Below are 17,790 nucleotides of genomic sequence, written 5' to 3' on the forward strand. Positions count from 1 at the left end.
GTGATGCCTCCAGCTTTGTTCTTTTGACTTAGGATTGTCTTGGCAATGTGGGCTCTTTTTTTGGTTCCATATGAACTTTAAAGCAGTTTTTTCCAATTCTGTGAAGAAGTCATGGTAGCTTAATGGGGATGGCATTGAATCTATAAATTACCTTGGGCAGTATGGCCATTTTCAGGTATTGATTCTTTCTATCCATGAGCATGGAATGCTTCCATTTGTTTGTGTCCTCTTTTATTTCACTGAGCAGTGGTTTGTAGTTCTCCTTGAAGAGGTCCTTTACATCCCTTGTAAGTTGATTCCTAGGTATTTTATTCTCTTTGAAGCTATTGTGAATGGGAGTTCACTCATGATTTGGCTCTCTGTTTGTCTGTTACTGGTGTATAAGAATGCTTGTGATCTTTGCACATTGATTTTGTATCCTGAGACTTTGCTGAAGTTGCTTATCAGCTTAAGGAGATTTTTGGCTGAGACAATGGGTTTTCTAAATATACATCATGTCATCTGCAAACAGGGACAATTGACTTCTTCTTTTCTAACTGAATACCCTTTATTTCTTTCTCTTGCCTGATTGCCCTAGCCAGAACTTCCAACACTATGTTGAATAGGAGTGGTGAGAGAGGGCATCCCTGTCTTGTGCCAGTTTTCAAAGGGAATGCTTCCAGTTTTTCCCATTCAGTATGATATTGGCTGTGGGTCTGTCATAAATAGCTCTTATTATTTTGAGATACATTCCATCAATACTGAATTTATTGAGAGTTTTTAGCATAAAGGGCTGTTGAATTTTGTCAAAGGCCTTTTCTGCATCTATTAAGTTAATCATGTGGCTTTTGTCTTTGGTTCTGTTTATATGCTGGATTACGTTTATTGATTTGTGTATGTTGAACCAGCCTTGCATCCCAGGGATAAAGCCAACTTGATCATGGTGGATAAACTTTTTGATGTGCTGCTGGATTCGGTTTGCCAGTATTTTACTGAGGATTTTTGCATGGATGTTCATCAGGGATATTGGTCTAAAATTCTCTTTGTTTGTTGTACCTCTGTCAGGCTTTGGTATCAGGATGACTTTGGCCTCGTAAAATGAGTTGGGGAGGATTCCCTCTTTTTCTATTGATTGGAATAGTTTCAGAAGGAATGGTACCAACTCCTCCTTGTACCTCTGGTAGAATTCGGCTGTGAATTCGTCTGGTCCTGGACTTTTTTTGGTTGGTAGGCTATTAATTATTGCCTCAATTTCAGAGCCTTTATTGGTCTATTCAGAGTTTCAACTTCTTCCTGGTTTAGTCTTGGGAGGTGTATGTGTCCAGGAATTTATCCATTTCTTCTAGATTTTCTAGTTTATTTGCATAGAGGTGTTTATAGTATTCTCTGATGGTAGTTTGTATTTCTGTGGGGTCGGTGGTGATATCCCATTTCCATTTTTTATTGTGTCTATTTGATTCTTCTCTCTTTTCTTCTTTATTAGTCTTGCTAGTGGTCTATCAATTTTGTTGATCTTTTCAAAAACCAGCTCCTGGATTCATTGATTTTTTGGAGGGTTTTTTTGTCTCTATCTCCTTCAGTCTGCTCTGCTCTGATCTTAGTTATTTCTTGCCTTCTGCTAGCTTTTGAATGTATTTGCTCTTGCTTCTCTGTTCTTTAATTGTGATGTTAGGGTGTCAGTGTTAGATCTTTCCTGCTTTCTCTTGTGGGCATTTAGTGCTATAAATTTCCCTCTACACACTGCTTTAAATGTGTCCAGAGATTCTGGTATGTTGTGTCTTTGTTCTCATTGGTTCAAAGAACATCTTTATTTCTGCCTTCATTTCGTTATGTACCCAGTAGTCATTCAGGAGCAGGTTGTTCAGTTTCCATGTAGTTGGTGGTTTGATTGTGTTTCTTAATCCTGAGTTCTAGTTTGATTGCACTGTGGTCTGAGAGAGTTTGTTATAATTTCTGTTCTTTTACATTTGCTGAGGAGTGCTTTACTCCAACTATGTGGTCAATTTGGAATAAGTGCGATGTGGTGCTGAGAAGAATGTATATTCTGTTGATTTGGGGTGGAGAGTTCTGTAGATGTCTATTAGGTTGCTTGGTGCAGAGTTGAGTTCAATTCCTGGATATCCTTGTTAACTTTCTGTCTTGTTGATCTGTCTAATGTTGACAGTGGGGTGTTAAAGTCTCCCATTATTATTGTATGGGAGTCTAAGTCTCTTTGTAAGCTCTCAGGACTTGCTTTATGAATCTGGGTGCTCCTGTATTGGGTGCATATATATTTAGGATAGTTAGCTCTTCCTGATGAATTGATCCCTTTACCATATGTAATGGCCTTCTTTGTCTCTTTTGATCTTTGATGGTTTAAAGTCTGTTTTATCAGAGACTAGGATTGCAACCCCTGCTTTTTTTTGTTTTCCATTTGCTTGGTAGATCTTCCTCCATCCTTTTATTTTGAGCCTATGTGTGTCTCTGCATGTGAGATGGGTCTCCTGAATATAGCAAACTGATGGTCTTGACTCTTTATCCAATTTGCCAGTCTGTGTCTTTTAATTGGACCATTTCGTCCATTTACATTTAAGGTTAATATTGTTACATGTGAACTTGATCCTGTCATTATGATGTTAGTTGGTTATTTTGCTCGCTGGTTGATGCAGTTTCTTCCTAGCATTGATGGACTTTACATTTTGACATGTTTTTGCAATGGCTGGTACCTGTTGTTTCTTTCCATGTTTAGTGCCTCCTTCAGGATCTCTTGTAGGGCAGGCCTGGTGGTGACAAAATCTCTAAGCATTTGCTTGTCTGTAAAGGATTTTATTTCTCCTTCACTTATAAACTTAGTTTGGCTTGATATGAAATTTTGGGTTGAAAATTTTTTCTTAAGAATGTTGAATATTGGCCCCCACTCTCTTCTGGCTTGTAGAGTTTCTGCTGCCGAGAGATCTGCTGTTAGTCTGATGGGCTTCCCTTTGTGGGTAACCCGACCTTTCTCTCTGGCTGCCCTTAACATTTTTCCTTCATTTCAACTTGGTGAATCTGACAATTATGTCTTGGAGTTGCTCTTCTCGAGGAGTATCTTTGTGGCATTCTCTGTATTTCCTGAATTTGAATGTTGGCCTGCCTTACTAGGTTGGGGAAGTTCTCCTGGATAATATCCAGCAGAGTGTTTTCCAAGTTGGTTCCATTTTCCCTGTCACTTTCAGGCACACCAATCAGACGTAGATTTGGTCTTTTCCCATAATCCCGTATTTCTTGGAGGCTTTGTTCATTACTTTTTACTCTTTTTTCTCTACACTTCTCTTCTCGCTTCATTTCATTCATTTGATCTTCAATCACTGATACTCTTTCTTCCAGTTGATCGAGTCAGTTACTGAAGCTTGTGCATTTGTCACGTAGTTCTCATGTTATGGTTTCATCTCTATCCTTCTTTTAAGGTCTTCTCTGCATTGATTATTCTAGTTATCCATTCATCCATTCTTTTTTCAAGGTTTTTAGTTTCTTTGCGCTGGTTACGTAGTTCCTCCTTTAGCTCTGAGAAGTTTGATCAACTGAAGCCTTCTTCTCTCTCAACGCATCAAAGTCATCCCGTCCAGCTTTTTTTCCATTGCTGGTGATGAGCTGTGTTCCTTTGGAGGGGGAGATGCGCTGTGATTTTTCGAATTTCCAGCTTTTCTGCACTGCTTTCCCCCCATCTTTTTGGTTTTATCTGCCTTTGGTCTTTGATGATGGTGATGTACTGATGGAGTTTTGGTGTGGGTGTCCTTTCTGTTTGTTAGTTTTCCTTCTAACAGTCAGGACCCTCAGCTGCAGGTCTGTTGGAGTTTGCTTGAGGTCCACTCCAGACCCTGTTTGCCTGGGTATCAGCAGTGGAGCTGCAGAAGATAGAATATTGCTGAACAGCGAGTGTTGCTGTCTGATTCTTGCTCTGGAAGCTTCGTCTCAGGGGTGTACCCCTGTGTGAGGTGTGAGGTGTCAGTCTGCCCCTAGTGGGGGATGTCTCCCAGTTAGGCTACTCAGGGGTCAGGGACCCACTTGAGCAGGCAGTCTGTCCGTTCTCAGATCTTAACCTCCATGCTGGGAGATCCACTGCTCTCTTCAAATCTGTCAGACAGGGGCATTTACCTCTGTTGAGGTTTCTGCTGCTTTTTGTTTAGCTATGCCCTGTCACCAGAGGAGGAGTATACAGAGGCAGGCCGGCGTCCTTGAACTGTGGTGGCATCCACCCAATTCGAGCTTCCCGGCAGCTTTCTTTACCTATTTAAGTCTCAGCAATGGCGGGGCCCCCACCCTCACTGCCGCCTTGCAGTTAGATCTCAGACTGCTGTGCTAGCAATGAGGGAGGCTCCCTGGGCGTGGGACCCTCTGGGCCAGATGTGGTATCGATATAATCTCCTGGTGTGCCGTTTGCTAAGACACTTGGTAAAGCACAGTATTAGGGTGGGAGTTACCTGATTTTCCAGGTATTGTGTGTCTCAATTTCCTTTGGCTAGGAAAAGGAATTCCCTTCCCCCTTGGGCTTCCCAGGTGAGGTGATGCCTTGCCCTGCTTCGGCTCTCACTGGTCGGGCTGCACCCGCGGACCAGTGCCAACTGTCCGACACGCCCCAGTGAGATGAACCCGGTACCTCAGTTGAAAATGCAGAAATCACCCGTCTTCTGTATCACTCACACTGGGAGCTGAAGGCTGGAGCTGTTCCTATTCGGCCATCTTGGGTGTGCCCCAAGACACTTCTTTTGTATCATTGCATTGCCAGGTGTAATTCATCACCTATCATATAGGAGGCTCTCTAAATATTTGTTGAACAAATGAATGGAAGTTTAGAACATTTAAAACAGCTAAGAATTGACTAACAACTGCTTTTACAAGGGGGTAGAGAGACCTTATGATGTGGGTGTGGAAAAAGAATTTGATATGTTAGCCTTCAAGGATGGGGCCTGAATCAACTTGAGTTTCATGTGAGAATAAGTATGTCTATACCAAAATCAATGAAGAAAACTAACCCTATTTTGGTAAAAATGTAAGTTACTTGTTTGAAATTTGCTATGCCTACTTTTTCCATGATAAAATGGAAATTTTAAGGTATTTCATCTGAAGAAGATGTGTAAATACAGTACGAATGAAGGAATTATGAATATTCATGAGGGATTATTACTATATTAATAGAAAAATGAGTCAGGTCCAAATGTGTTCAATCTAGGCCATAATTGCTCGCTGACATAAAGTGTGAGCTCTAAGGAAAACTGCTATTTCAAGTTTTATGAAAGCACATTATCCTTCAAAATATTTTAATTAAAATAGCTCAGTAAAATACTTAGAATCAAATTCAAAGGTTTTTCCTCCTTTTTCCAAATGGGGTGGTCAGGAAGAAAGTAGGTCAGAAACAGCTCTTTGGAGATGAAGGACAACACATCTCACATCAGCCTCAGAAGTGCCAATTGCAATTAACATCTGGCAAACCACATAGTTCACACTGTGTTGGCAAGTCATTTTCTACTGCCGAACTTTTATCTTCCAAATTTCTGGACTTTTTCAGGTTAAATGTTTCTGATAATACATTATTTTTACTTTTCAAGGATATTCTGTGTATCTGTCTAATGTCTGACCTTGTTCCCAAGGACTGTGGGATGGCCTTGGATACCAAAAGAGGCAGGGTTACTGGGGCTTTGTGGGAGCCAAGTCATGGATCATGGCTTTCGACCTGATGGAATGCGGCATAAATCTGTCTTTTCTATTGTGCATGTATGTTTGAGGGTTTGTACTAGCTACTTAATAGTAAGATTGACATGATACTTGCCTTCTAAAGTCTATCTACACCAGGGCTTCTTAACCTAGAGTTAATTCGGGGGCCTTAAGGACTTAAATATTTCTTTTCATTATCCTATAACTGAAATTTAATATTATTTCACTTATGAATATTGGCGATGAACCACAATGTTGAGAAGTTGTGTCACCAAGGGGTTAGCGTGTGAACTGTGGAGTCAGGCTGCCTGGGGGTCACTTCTACTCCATCAATGACTAGCTCTGTGACCTTGGGCATTCACAGAATTTCTTGGTGTCTCAGTTTCTACATTTATAAAATGGTGAAAATAATAGTACTACCTAATTTATACAATGTTGTAATGGAATAATTGAATAATTGATTTCACTAAAACACCACTCTCAATATAGGAAACATTAGCTATGTCTTAGCCTTATTATATCTACGATTTTTTCCAGTTTATTCACGTCTCATGGATTTGATTGTAGCTGAAAATCTCCAAACCCTTTTCTCTCACACCTTGACTATTATCCTTTTGTTAGGATTATTTTACTGCTTTAATTTTACTTTTTAAAAGAGAATTTGAAGGATTCATATTTGAGGGATTTTTGACTTGGTGAAACAAAAGTCTTCAAATATAGAAGAGTTTTGCATATTTACCATCAGGAGAAAAATAATGAAATAGGAATTGAGACCATATACTAGAGGTAATTGTGTATATCCTGATTATAAAAGCATTCAATGAGTATTCTGGTTACTTGTATTTTGAAACTAATACCTTTTCAAAAAGATACTACTTCATTCTAATCCAATGAGGGATAAGGAAATAATGTATGCATTTTTATTTACTAAAAAACTTTAGTTTGGAAACTAAAAAGAAGTGAAAAATTTCAAGTTGGGAAATACCTTCTTTAACACAGGAATGAAAAAGTGAACTAACCAGTACCATATACAGGAACACCAATCTATATATGGTAGGCCAGAGTTTTCTCTAGAGTGGTCTGCAGAAGGAATGAACCTGGGGTGGGGGGGATGCCCTGTGACCTAGAATGATGCTGTTGTAGACATGTAGATATGCCGACTGATGATCTGATGGGGGCTCTACTGCATTAGTCTGCTAGGGGTGCTGTAACAAAGTACCAAACTGGACAGCTTAAACAACAGAAATTTATTGTATCATGGTTCTGGAGGCTGGAAGTCCAAGATCAAGGTATGGGCAGGATTGGTTTCTTCTGAGGGCCGTGAGAGAGAATCTGTTCCATGCTACTCACCTAACTTTCTAGTGGTTTGCTGGCAATCGTTGGCCTTCGTGACTTGTAGATTCATTACCCTGATCCCTGCTTTGGTGTTCACATTGTATTCTTCTCCCTGTGCATATCTGTGTCAGGATTTTCCCCTTTCATAAGGACACCAGTTGTATTGGATTAGGGCCCACTCTACTCCACTATGACCTCATCTTAACTAATTGCACTTGCAATGACCATATTTCCAAATAAGGTCACATTCTGAGGTACTGAGGGTTAGGGCTTCAACATATGAATTTTGGAGGGGCAGGAACAACAATTCAATTCATAATATTTACTAATGGGAAAGGTAGCAATTATAGTTTTAAAGGTGGCTGTGCCCAGATGTAGGTTGCTAATGGATAAACTCTTCTCTTAGAAAAAGTATGGATATAAAATGTATTCAGAACTAGCCAGAATCTTTTTAGCCACTTTATTTAACCAAACTGGATTCTTCCTCTCTTTGGCCTGAAGATATCCCTCTCATCTACTTTCCAAAATCTTGTTATGTTAATGCATATGCTTCTCTTTAAGGCCTTCCTTGGCCTATGCTGCTACTTTGCTTCTATTTTGGGATAATTTTGGCCTTTGCAACAGGTGACCTAACACTGCCAAAACCACCTAGTGCATGGTGACAAGAAGAAAGCAACAGAAGAAGAGTCGGGGACTAGGCAAGTGATGTGTCCACATGGCAATAATGAAGTAAACTGTGTATATTAAGAATGACTATCTTTCAGGTTTTCAAAGCTGACGTTTACCTGGTTCTTATTTCTTCAGGGCCACAGGAGTGGCTTTCTAAGGTCTAACTCAAAAACAAACCAAGGTTTTTTCTCCCCTAAAACCTAATTCAAATGATAAAGGATAGCAAACCTGTTGGTTCTAGGTGTAGTGATGATTTTAAAAATACACATGAAATAATACTTGGCAGAGAGGAAGAAAGTTCATGCTGCTATCTGGTTTAGGCCACAGGCTGTGGCTCCAGTTTTTTGATGATCACAAATACCAGTGTGGGATTAATCCAATGCCAACTCATATCTTGGTTTCTCAGAGGTTTTTTTTTTTTTTTTTTTTTAACTTCTGGATATTTGCTATATTCAAAGAGTAATGGTAACTGAAACCAGCTTGGGTCTAGTGCAGCTGTCCCAGAGTTATGTTTCAGTATTTGTGTGGGCTACATTCATAATACACTTTGTAAGAGCTTAATATAAATTCTTGGAACTTAGATAATACCTCTATGTCTATTAAAAGAAGTTAGAACTTTGGGATTTAAGATGAGGTTGCTTGGCAATAATAACACAGAATAAGCAAGTCACCTTAATGCAAAGCAATTATTTCTTCTACAAGACAGATTGTCATAATTAAGGAGAAAAGCTTTCATCTTTAAAAAAACTGGAAAAACACAAGTTACCACATGGCAGAATGAATTTTTAATTTATAAAAGCAAAATTTTATTTCCAATAATTTAGTAAAATAGAAAGCAATAAATAATAATTATGATTCTATGTTATTTTATTGTTGGAAGAGTTGAAAACTTACCATCCTGTGTTTTTCACTCAATTATAAATAATTTTTTGAATGACGGGTTTTTTTCACATGTGAAAAAAACAGTCATTCTCTACAGGGAAAGAAAAAGATTCAGGACAATTGAGTGACCTAGGGAACATTTGAATGACCCTATATATCAGATGTTGGCAATCTTCAGCTGTAAAGGGAAGATAGGAAATATTTTAGGATTTGTGGGCCATGCCATTTTGGTTGCAACAACTCCACTCTGCTTTTGTAGGGATGAAAGCAGCCATAGGTAATAGGTAAATGAATGGACATGGCTATGGTCCAATAAAACTTTATTTACAAACACAGGCAGCAGTCTGTGGTTTGCCAACCCTTGCTATATATTATTAGGAAGAGCTTTATGATCAAGTAATAAATAGTGAAAATAATACAGAATTTGGTGCTTTACAACCTTTTACATAATTTCACATATATTTTTTTCATTGGAGCACTCTAGATTTCAACACTTTTTTCCATCACTGAGGGAAAAACCTATAATGAACATTGTAGGAAAGCCTCCACCAAACCATGAGTTCCTTGAAGACATGTTTCAAATCTTATTTTCCAGTACCTGGCAGTGTTTATTGAATTGAATCAGTGCATTTCCTATAAACTCCATGTACTTATTGTGTTTCCTTGCCTCTTCCTGTCTCAGTGATGCATTTTACTTTCCCCAGCAGCTGTTCCCTTGACCCTGTACACATTTGGAATCTTCCATATTTATGCTGAGTATCTACATGTATTCCTAAAGATATTTCAGTTGACCTAGAGAACTAGGATGGAGTCAATGGCTTTTCTCCCTCATATCTAACTGGCCTATGTGGATCAACCTCATTGAGCATCTATCATCAGGCACTTAAAAAGGAAAAGGACTATTTATACCGGCACAGTGCACAAAAAAGGAAAAGACAGAATCCCTTATTTCTCTACTCCCCTAGTTTGGAGTCAAAGCAGGATGCTCTTTCCATCTGGCCACCTCCCTGAGATGGGAGTGACTGGAGAGGATGAGGTGCTAGTGAGTGCTTTTGGACCCAGTTGTGACTTCTGCTGGTCCCCACTCTGAGTCATTTATTCCTAAGCAAGAAGCACCAGTTATAGTAACAGAAAATGGACTAAGACATATATCCACATAAAATAATGTATAATCACATGTGTGTCTATATATATATATATATATTCAATCAAGTTTTATAATTGTAGTATTAAATAAAATCATTAACATCCATTTTTAGCTAGATTTTTCCAAATTTAGAAGAGGTGTTTTATCAAAACTTTTTCTTTTGTGTTTATAATAGTCTCTGCTCTGTGTATTTTGACAAGCATCTCTTAATTCTTCAACCTGGTTGGGGGTGATATTAAGAGTATGAATCTAAGAAAAAATTCTCAAGGAGATTCAGGAATACCCAAATAAATATTTTACTAGTCATTATTGTCCTGCTCCCCGTACCCTGCCAAATATGGTCCTAAAGGTAAATAGATGCACACAAGAGGAAAATCAGGCTGTATTACTTCCTGGGGCTGTGTCTCCAGACTACACTGCAAACTCATGGACATCATGCAATATTCATTTGCCTGGGCCAGGCTCACCTAAAAAAATAGTCTTGTTTTCTAAGTCCAAACCTAAGTTTAGTCTTGACCCTCCTAACTGAGGAAGGCCACAGCTTCCACCTGTGCAGGAGGAAACAAGGTGAAAGAGACAGAGAAAACAAGCTTGTCCAGGGATTAGAGCTGCAGTCCCAATTTTTTAGTGCAGTGACAAAGGCCCCTGAGGTGGGCTGTCATGGGGAAGACAAGGAAATTGAAAGGAAGAGTGAAAGGGTCAGGGAAGGGGAGACAGACAAGCAGACAGAAAGAGATAGTGATAAAGAGAGGCAGGTGCAGACAGAGCCACAGACAGAGACAACTACGATAGTGGGTGTGAATGTCAGACAGAGCAATGTGGCAGAGAGCAGAGCCAGGGGAGAAAGGAAGCTAGTGACAAAGTGCTCACAGCAGGAAGAGCCAAGGACATTCAGGACAGCAGGACAGCAACTGAAAATTGTTTATTGAGTCATACAGTGCTATGATCCTCCTCCATTCTTCCCAAATATGTATATATATATACCACAGTTTCTTTATATACTCAATGATTGATGGGCATTTGGGTGGGTTCCGCAATTTTGCAGGAGTTAATTGTGCTGCTATAAACATGCGTGTGCAAGTATCTTTTTTGAATAATGACTTCTTTTCCTCTGGGTAGATACCCAGTAGTGGGATTGCTGGATCAAATGGTAGTTCTACTTTTAGTTATTTAGGGAATCTCCACACTGTTTTCTATAGTGGCTGTACTAGTTTACATTCCCACCAGCAGTGTAGAAGTGTTCCCTGATCACTACACCTGCGCCAACATCTGCTGTTTTTTGATTTTTTGATTATGGCCATTCTTGCAAGAGTAAGGTGGTATCCTATGGTGATTTTGATTTGCGTTTCCCTGGTCATTAGCAATGTTGAGCATTTTTTCTTATGTTTCTTGGCCATTTGTATATCTTCTGTTGAAAATCGTCTATTTATGTCCTTAGCTCAGTTTTGATGGGATTGTTTTTTTTTTCTTACTGATTTGTTTGAGTTCATTGCAGATTCTGGATATCAGTCATTTGTCAGATGTATAGATTGCGAAGATTTTCTCCCACTCTGTGGGCTGTCTGTTGACTCTGCTGACTGTTCCTTTTGCCATGCAAGAGTTCTTTGGTTTTATTAGGTCCCAGCCATTATTTTCTTTGTTTTTATTGCATTGCTTTTGGGATCTTGGCCATGAAATCCTTGCTGAAGCCAATGTCTGGAAGGGTTTTTCCAATGTTATCTTCTAGGATTTTTATAGTTTCAGGTCTTAGGTTTAAGTTCTTAATTTATGTTGAGTTGATTTTTGTATAAGGTGAGAGATGAGGATACAGTTTCATTCTCCTACATGTCGCTAGACAATTATCCCAGCACCATTTCTTAAAAAGGGTGTCCTTTCCCCACTTTATGTTTTTGTTTGCTTTGTCAAAGATCAGTTGACTATAGTATTTGGGCTTATTTCTGGGTTCTCTATTGTGTTCCATTGGCCTATGGCCTATTTTTGTACCAGTACTATGCTGTTTTGGTGACTATGGCCTTATGGTATAGTTTGAAATCAGGTAGTGTGATGCCTCCAGATTTGTTCTTTTTGCTTAGTCTTGCTTTGGCTATGAGGACTCTTTTTTGGTTCCATATGAATTTTAGAATTGTTTTTTCTAATCTGTGAAGAATGATGGTGGTATTTTGACGGAGATTGCATTGAATTTGTAGATTGCTTTTGGCAGTATGGTCATTTTCACAATATGATTCTACCCATCCATGAGCATGAGATGTGTTTCCATTTGTTCATGTTGTCTATGATTTCTTTCAGCAGTGTCTTGTAGTTTCCCTTATAGAGGTCTTTCACCTCCTTAGTTAGGTATAGTCCTAACCTTTTTTTTTTTTTTTTAGCTATTGTAAAAGGGGTTGAGTTCTTGATTTGATTCTCCGCTTGGTTGCTGTTGGTGTATAGAAGAGCTACTTATTTGTGTACATTAATCTTGTATCTGGAAATTTTGCTAAATTCTTTATCAGTTCTAGGAGCTTTCTGGAGGAGTCCTTAGGATTTTCAAGGTAAACAGTCATATTGTCAGCAAACAGTGACAGTTTGACTTTCTCTTTACCAATTTGGATGCTCTTCCTTCCTTCCTTCCTTCCTTCCTTCTTCCTTCTTTCTTTTTCTTTCTTCTTTCTTTCCTTCTTCTTCTTCTTTCTCCTTCCTTCCTTCCTTCTTCCTTCCTTCCTTCCTTCTTTCTCTTTCTTTCTTTCTTCTTCTTCTTTCTTCTTCTTTCTTCTTTCTCCTTCCTTCCTTCCTTCTTTCTTCCTTCTTCCTTCTTTCTCTTTCTTTCTTTCTTTCTTTTTCTTTCTTTCTTTCTTTCTTTCTTTCTTTCTTTCTTCTTCTTTCTTTCTTTCTTTTTTTTTTTTTTGTCTGATTGCTCTGGCTAGCACTTCCAGTACTACGTTGAAGAGGAGTGGTGAGAGTGAGCATCCTTGTCTTGTTCCAGTTCTCAGAGGGAATGCTTTCAACTTTTCCCCATTCAGTATTCTTTTGGCTGTGGGTCTGTCATAGATGGCTTTTATTACCTTAAGGTATGTCCCTTGTATGCCGATTTTGCTAAGATTTTTAAACATAAAGGGATGCTGGATTTTTAAAATGCTTTTTTGGCATCTATTGAATGATAATGTGATTTTTTAAATTCTGTTTACGTGGTGTATCACATTTATTGACTTGCGTATGTTAAACCATCCCTGCTTTGGTATGAAACCCACTTGATCATGGTGGATTATCTTTTTGATATGTTGTTGGATTTGGTTAGCAAGTATTTTGTTAAGGATTTTAGCATCGATGTTCATCAAGGATATCAGTCTGTAGTTTTCTTTTTTTGGTAATGTCCTTTCCTGCTTTTGGTATTAGGGTGATGCTGCCTTCATAGAATGAATTTCTTCTTTCTCTATCTTGTGGAATAGTGTCAAAAGGATTGGTACAACTCTTCTTTGAATATCTGGTAGAATTGTACTGTGAATCCATCTGGTCCTGGACTTTTTTTGTTGATAATGTTTTATTTACCATTTCAATCTCGCTGCTTGTTATTGGTCTGTTCAGGGTATCTAATTCTTCCTGATTTAAGCTAGGAGGGTTTTATTTTTCCAGGAATTTATTCATCTCTTCTAGGATTTTTAGTTTATGTGCCTAAAGTGTTCATAGTAGCCTGATTGATCTTTGTATTTCAGTGGTGTCAGTTGTAGCATCTCCTGTTTCGTTTCTTAGTGAGGTTATTTGGATTCTCTCTCTTTTTTTCTTGGTTAATCTTGCCAGTGGTCTGTCAATTTTATTTATCTTTTCAAAGAACCAGTTTTTGTTTCATTTATATTTTGTATTTTTTTTGTTTCAATTTCATTTAGTTCTGCTCTAATGTTGGTTATTCCTTTCTTCAGCTGGGTTTGGGTTTGGTTTATTCTTCTCTCTACTTCCTTGAGGTGTGACCTTAGATTGTCTGTTTGTGCTCTTTCAGTCTTTTTGATGTAGGCATTTAGGGCTATGAACTTTCAAACTCTTAGCACCACCTTTGCTGTATCCCAGAATAGGTTGTGTCATTTTTGTCATTCAGTTTGGATAATTTTTTAATTTCCATCTCGATTTCATTTTTTTTTTTTTTTTTTTTTTTTGAGGCGGAGTCTCGCCCTGTCGCCTGGACTGGAGTGCAGTGGCCAGATCTCAGCTCACTGCAAGCTCCGCCTCTGGGTTTCCGCCATTCTCCTGCCTCAGCCTCCCAAGTAGCTGGGACTACAGGCGCCCGCCACCTCGCCCGGCTAGTTTTTTTTGTATTTTTAGTAGAGCGGGTTTCACCGTATTAGCCAGGATGGTCTCGATCTCCTGACCTCGTGATCCGCCGTCTCGGCCTCCCAAAGTGCTGGGATTACAGGCTTGAGCCACCGCGCCCGGCCTCGATTTCATTTTGACCCAGTGCTCATTCAAGAGCAGGTTATTTAATTTCCATGTATTTGCATGGTTTTGAAGGTTTCTTTTGTAGTTGACTACCAGTTTTATTTCACTGTGGTCTCAGAGAGTGCTTGATATAATTTCAATTTCTTAAATTTGAGGCTCATTTTATGACCTATCATATGGTCTGTCTTGGAGAGAGTTCCATGAGCTGTGGAATAGAATGTGTATTCTGTGGTTGTTGGTTGAAATGTTCTGTATATATCTGTTAAGTCCATTTGTTCCAAGGTACATTTTAAATCCATTGTTTCTTTGTTGACTATCTGTCTTGATGACCTGTCCAGTGCTGTCAGTGGAGAAGTGAAGTCCCTCACTATTATTGTACTTCTGTCTATCTCATTCTTAGGTCTATTGCAATATTTTTAATTTATAATCTGTTTATAATAGATGATATATCTATTTATAAATTTGGGAGCTCCAGTGTTAGGTGCATATATGTTTAGAATTGTGATATTTTTCTGTTGGACAAGGCCTTTTACCATTATATAATGTCCCTCTTTGTCCCTTTTAACTGCTGCTGCTTTAAGTTTGTTTTATCTGATATAAGAATAGCTACTCCTGTTCACTTTTGGTGTCCATTTGCATGAAATGCCTTTTTTCATGCCTTTACTTTAAATTTATGTGAGTCCTTATGTGCTAGGTGAGTCTACTGAAGGCAGCAGATGGTTGGTTGGTGAGTTCTATCCATTCTGTGGTTCTGTATCTTTTAAGTGGAGCATTTAGACCATTTACATTAAATGTTAGTATTGAAATGTGAGGTACTGTTGCATTCATTGTGCTCTTTGTTGCCTGTGTACTTTGTTTTTGTTTTTCATTTTTGCTTTTTAACTTGTATGTTTGTTTTATAGGTATTTGGGTGTCTAGGTCTCTAGCAAGGCCAGGGAAGTTTTCCTTGATTATTCACCCAAACATGTTTTCTAGGCTTTTAGAATTATCTTCTTCCTCAGGAACACCGATTATTCTTAGGTTTGGTTATTTAACATAATCCCAGACTTTTTGGAGACTTTGTTCATATTTTCTTATGCTGTTTTCTTTTTTTTTTTTTTGGATTGTGCTAAATTCGAAGACCTTGCCTTCGAGCTCTGAATTTCTTTCTTCAACTTGTTCAATTCTATTGCTGAGATTTTCCAGAGCATTTTGCATTTCTTTTTTTTTTTTTTGAGCTTTTATATCTGTATTTATTCTTCATTTAACTTTTTTAAACAGTACTATAGTTGAATATTAAAACAAAACCAAGAGCAAGTAGTGAGCATATTATGATTACAGTCCTTCACTTATTCACTACGGCACATTAAATGCCAGCAGTGAGTGTTATTCACTGGCCCATTAAGAGGTCTGACACTGAACACCACCTCTGGGATGATGTTCATCATCCTCATATGCTTCTCCATTGTAATGGCGCCATCTTTCCTGATTTGGATCAAAGTCCACCAGTTCTACTTGATCCATCTCATCAGTCTCTTCCACTTCCTTCCTCTCTGGTAGGAGTTTTTCCAGCAAAGACAGTTTGTCAGGAGAGAGAAAGCCATTCTCAGGAAAGTTTACCTTAAATTCAATGATGAGGCAACCCTTTTCATATGGTCTATGATAAATTGGCATGCCTTCATTTAGTACACACTTGATATCTGCATGCTTGACAGTCTGACCTGGATGAGAGGTGATGACTATGGTTCGGTTGTCAAGAGTAGATATTGGCTTCTGGAAGCCACACAATGCTTCAACCAGCTGTATGTTCATACACATGAAAAAGTCGTCTCCTCGTCGAGTAAAAAACAGCATGGTCCTTCTGATCTAACACAATGATAATATCGCCTGGCTCCAGTCCTGGTTCTTGGTCTCCTTCACCGTGCTTCAATCTTCTGGCCATCTTCATGCCTTTGTCAATATGAACTTCTAGAATCTTCTTCTCTCGAGCTATTCCTTCCGTTGCAGCTTTTACATCTATCTTAGGACTGATCTGCTCCCATGGCCTGGCACTCCATGCACACAGATTGAATTTGCTGAATCATTCCAGATCCTATCTGATGAATTCTTACTTGCATTCCAGTACCTCAGCAATTGGGGCAGCCCTCTAACTCCTTTCTTACCTCCTCTACCTTCAGTTGTCACAAATTACATTCTTTTGCAGAGCCAGTTTTCTTGTTGCACCATTATATAAGTCTTCTAGGGTTACTGAGAGCTGATGTACAACATTTTTGACTCTCCTTTCTCTCTGCATCCTTCCTCCTCCTCCAAAAAACATATCAAAGATGTCCATGGGGGAGCAAAAACCGCCACTTGTTCCACCCTCTTTAATTGCCTGTTATCCTCCTTTGTCATATAATTCCCTTTTCTTTGCATCAGAGAGAACTTCGTAAGCTTGAGAAATCTGTTTAAACTCTCTCCTTCATTTGGATTCTTATCAGGATGGTACTTCAAGACCAGTTTCCTATAAGCCTTTTTTAATTCTTCCTGAGTAGCATTGGGTTTGGCCTCCAAAACATTGTAGTAAGTTGTTTTTTCACCATCTTCTACTGCCGGTGTGGGCTGAGGCCAGTGTGTGAGGGAGCAGGAAGGAGCGCGGAGCTGTGCGCAGCTCCGGTAGTTACCACTCCTCTGCCTCTCACTGAGTATTCTGGAAAGTTCCCGCATTTTGCATTTCTAAAAGTGTGTCCGAAGTTTCCTGAATTTTTTATTGTTTTTTCTCTAAGCTATCTATTTCCTTGAATATTTCTCCCTTCACTTCTTGTATCATTTTTTGGATTTCCTTGCACTGGGCTTCACACTTCTCTGATCCCTCCCTGATTAGCTTAATAACTAACCCCTGAATTCTTTTTCAGGTAAATCAGGAATTTTTCTTGGTTTGGATCCATTGCTGGTGAACTAGTGTGATTTTTGGGTGGTGATGAAGGGCCTTGTTTTGTCGTATTACCAGGGTTGGTTTTCTGGTTCTTTCTTATTTGGTAGGCTCTGTCAGAGGGAAGGTCTAGGGCTGAAGGCTGTTGTTCAGATTCTTTTGTCCCAGGCTGTGTTCCTTGATGTAGTACTCTCCCTCTTTTCCTATGGGTGTGGCTTCCTATGAGCTGAACTGCAGTGATTGTTGTCTCTCTTTTGGGTCTAGCCATACAGTGAGTCTACCTGGCTCCAAGCTGGTACTGGGGGTTGTCTGCACAGAGTCCTGTGATGTAAACTGTCTATGGAGCACTCATAGTTTTTGGGGGGGCCTGGGTTCTGCAGGCAAAGTCTGCTTCCTTCAGAGGGTCTGTGGATCCTCTCAGGATTGCTGCCCTTTCAGGTTCTTGATGATAGTATTATTCACTGACTGCAGTGACTGCAGGTTCTCCATCTAGCCTCCTTAGGGTGCTCATCAGTTTTAGCTCAGAGAGGTAGCAGGAATTTTATATCCTTTAATTTCTTTTCATTGCTCTCATTAACTAAGGATTTATCTAGTAGCCATAGCATCCCTGGCATTTCCTGTATTTATTTAAGAAGCTACTGGTTGGATGATACACAGTTATCTATGTACCCCTAAGAAAGAAAAACACTGTAAATATCATTGCAAGGCCCATACATTTTAATGAGTGTTAATTCCAGACATGTTAAAATGTGAAAAATGTGCGTCTTAGAATCCATAAACTGTTGCACACTCAAATTCCCATGACCATAGACTCAGT

General features: G+C 39.0%; 1 pseudogene; it reads right to left on the reverse strand.

Moving 5' to 3' along the window:
• Nucleotides 1-15,283: 15,283 nt before the first annotated feature.
• Nucleotides 15,284-16,768, reverse strand: LOC117077824 (annotated as a pseudogene).
• Nucleotides 16,769-17,790: the final 1,022 nt, after the last annotated feature.

Source organism: Trachypithecus francoisi, unplaced genomic scaffold (genome assembly GCF_009764315.1).
Source record: "Trachypithecus francoisi isolate TF-2019V2 unplaced genomic scaffold, Tfra_2.0 Lachesis_group6, whole genome shotgun sequence".
In the NCBI taxonomy this organism is placed as follows: domain Eukaryota; kingdom Metazoa; phylum Chordata; class Mammalia; order Primates; family Cercopithecidae; genus Trachypithecus; species Trachypithecus francoisi.